This window comes from Chaetura pelagica, unplaced genomic scaffold (assembly GCF_000747805.2).
Source record: "Chaetura pelagica isolate M959 unplaced genomic scaffold, ChaPel_1.0 scaffold1565, whole genome shotgun sequence".
Lineage (NCBI taxonomy): Eukaryota > Metazoa > Chordata > Aves > Apodiformes > Apodidae > Chaetura > Chaetura pelagica.
In genome coordinates, this window is record NW_009953339.1 from 27,294 (window position 1) to 30,466 (window position 3,173).

Here is a 3,173-nt window from a genome sequence, read left to right on the forward strand (position 1 = left end):
GAGCTGATGGGTGTGTCAAAATTCACCAAGCTGGTTCCTTCCAAAAAGAGAGAAAGACTGAAAAATCAGGTAAAATGGGGGTGGGGAGGAGGGACAAAAAAAAGCCAAGCTGCTTTACAGACAAACCTTCCACTGCAGAAGCAATTGTACAGCTCTGGTCAGTGATGGGCTGATGGCTTTGTGGTGTGCATCTGTCTGCTGTGTCCCTGGCTACTTGTTTCTGTGGGACAGCAGCGTGGGCAGGATTAATTCCTGTTTTTTTGAAGCCCACATGAGTGCAGGTATTGGTATAAGGGGTAGACTGTCACCTCTTCTGATTGCTGCTGCCACTTCGGTCTACAGGTGATGACAGAGAGGGTGGAGGTTGCTGGCCTAGCTTACCCCCTATAAGGCCTGTTGATGCTGCCACCTTTTCTCTTCCTCATCCTTGGAAGGGCACCAAAACCCCTCGAATTCTGCTCATTTATACTCAAGACAGCCTGCAATCAAATAGGTGAGTCTGGAAAAATTACCACCTTGAAGATAAATAAAGAAACACCTCTGAGCTAGGATATCTTCTCATTTGGGAAAAAAAAGCCACAAACTTAAAAAAATCCACAAAATCAGTTCTTTCAGGATAAATACATCTCCTAAGGAGGCTAACATCTGTCCAAGCTCCCTGACAGCATCACTGCTGGGGATCACTGTTTAGCTGATGCCAGGTTGCAGCTTGGTGATACATCTCTTTGCTCTGCCATGAGCTTTTGGTGGTGGCAAATTCCTGCAGCTAACAAAAGTGCTGAAAGGAGATGAGAAAGGTAGTGGGGATGGCCAAGGGCCAGACACTTCCTTTTGTCTCCACCAGCAGGCCCACGACTTTGAGATGGCTGCAGTTAATCTACAAAACTTGGTGGATGAGAGACAACATGAGGAACACTTTCTGCCCAGCATGAGCTACAGATTTTAAAAGGGATGAGCCAGGCGACTTCAGACTCTTCCCCAAGATGTCAGCAGAGCATTTCATGGGAGAGAGGTTGAGCAGCAGGAGGGAGAGGGGCCAAGGCTTCCTAGAAGGGAGTCTGGAAGGTGAGGCTGATATCCCGGCAGGCATGTCCCAAAATATGCTGGAAGCTGCTATTCTATTAATAATTTATTTCAGCAAACCTTCAACCGAGAGAGACTGCACTGAGTCAGTAGTTTCTTTTCTTTTTTTCCTTCCCTGATTTAGTAACCCCGATTGCACAATCCCAGCCAACCTCCTGCTGCAGCCTGGGATGGGGCAGTGAGGAACCAGAGGCAGCAGGGAGCAGGATGGCGACAGCGGCAGCGACTACACGCGAGGGCTGACCCAGCATTTTGCTGCATGATCTCTAGTGTCCATGGCATGGCAGAGACCCCCAAAGCCATGTGCAGAGGGAAAGCCTTGGCCTGTTTGCAGAAGTTGACACCCAGATGGAAACACTGCGTGACAATCCCGGGCAGGCAGGTGCTCACCTGACTGATGGAACGCAGCAGCAAACGGAGCTGTGTGGGGCTAAATCAGATGGAAATAAAGGGAGAATGAAGTCTGACCAGCTGGGTCGGCAACCACAGCTGCAGGGAAAGTTAGGTGGGATCACTGTTTTGCTAGTGTCCTGCCCAAAATAACTAAAAGTGGAGAATTGGACTTTTAACCCTAGATCAGGACTGTCAAAATCTAAGGACTCTACTCCTGCTTTTACACCATTGAGAATGGCACAGCTACAGCATGATCATGAGATGTAGGAAAACATAACCCTGAAGGTCTTTCTCAGGGAAGGAGGGCACAAAGATCTAACTGCTCCTTTTCCCTTTTAGAACAGCTTTTTGAAAACTATAGCTTCTTTTTAATAGTTTTGAAATAGTATGGATGTGCCTAGATGTGTTGTTAAAAGCCTTTTTGCTGTAAATCTGCTCTCTGCGTGCAGCTGAGTGACATCCACCCCTATAAACATCCACTTGGTGACATAAATTCAGCCATTGCCTGGCCCAGCAAGGAGTAGATGGCTTCAGGTTTGTGCAGAGTGGTCACCTGGACCACTCAAACCATTAGAAATGGGCTGGATATGAGCCCTTACACAGTGGAGAGATGATGTTGTGAAGGGAGAGGATGCACAGGTAGTTACTATGGCTCAGCTCACCAGTGGTAACCTCCTGAGCCACCCTAATTCAAGGGGGTATCTGAGCCCTTCACAATGAAGCAAATGATCCCAATTTCCATGCACTGTGTAGCAGAATATATAATAATGGAGGATTCCTCTTCCTCTCTGCTGGTGCAAAACCAAGCCACAGCTGCACAAGCACATTTGAAAGGAGAACACAGAAGTGGATTTAAAAATCCCCACATATTTTTGGTTTGAGACTTTAAGAGCTGTACATGTCAGGTGCAGAACAGAGGGGCTTCATTCTGCGCGGGGCTGTCAGGGTGTGGATGTCCAGCTCACATCTAGCTCTCCTCCATGACCACGCAAAGTGCTGAGGACCCAGCAGCCCTGCAGCCCAGGAGAAGCCTGTGTGATGGGGACTGCTCTGTGCCACCAGGAGGGCAGCAGGTGGTGGCAGGGGCAGCAGCCTGGGCACGAGGGGCTCTGCCCGGCACCTACCGATGGCTCTCGCCTGTGAGCTTGGGTGAGTCACTTGGTTTGCAACATCAAAATCCATCCTGGCACAAATGGAGGGGCCAGAGCACTGTGTCACTGTGAGGTTGGCAGGGGTGGGTTTTACAGAACCTGAGCAAGAATCACAGGATGGTTTGGGTTGGAAGGGACCTTAAAATCATCTAGTTCAAACCCCCCTGCGTGGGCAGGGACACCTCCCACTAGACCATTTTTCTCCAAGCCCCATCCAACCTGGCCTTGAACACTGCTAGGGAGAGGGCAGCCACAGCTTCCCTGGGCAACCTGTTCCAGTGTCTCACCACCCTCACAGTAAATAATTTCTTCCTAATGTCTAACCTAGATCTACCCTCTTCCAGCTTGAACCCATTCCCCCTTGTCCTGTCGCTATATGCCCTTGGTGAGGTGGTGGGAAGTGTGTCGGTGGGTGTTGAAAACAGATCAGGGAGAAACCAGGGGCTGGAGAGTGTCTTGGCAAGGGGACCACAACTGTCTCTTCTTCATTACATCCTAACCCCATTTTGGGCTTCAGCAACCCCTTGTCTTTACAGTATCCTCTTT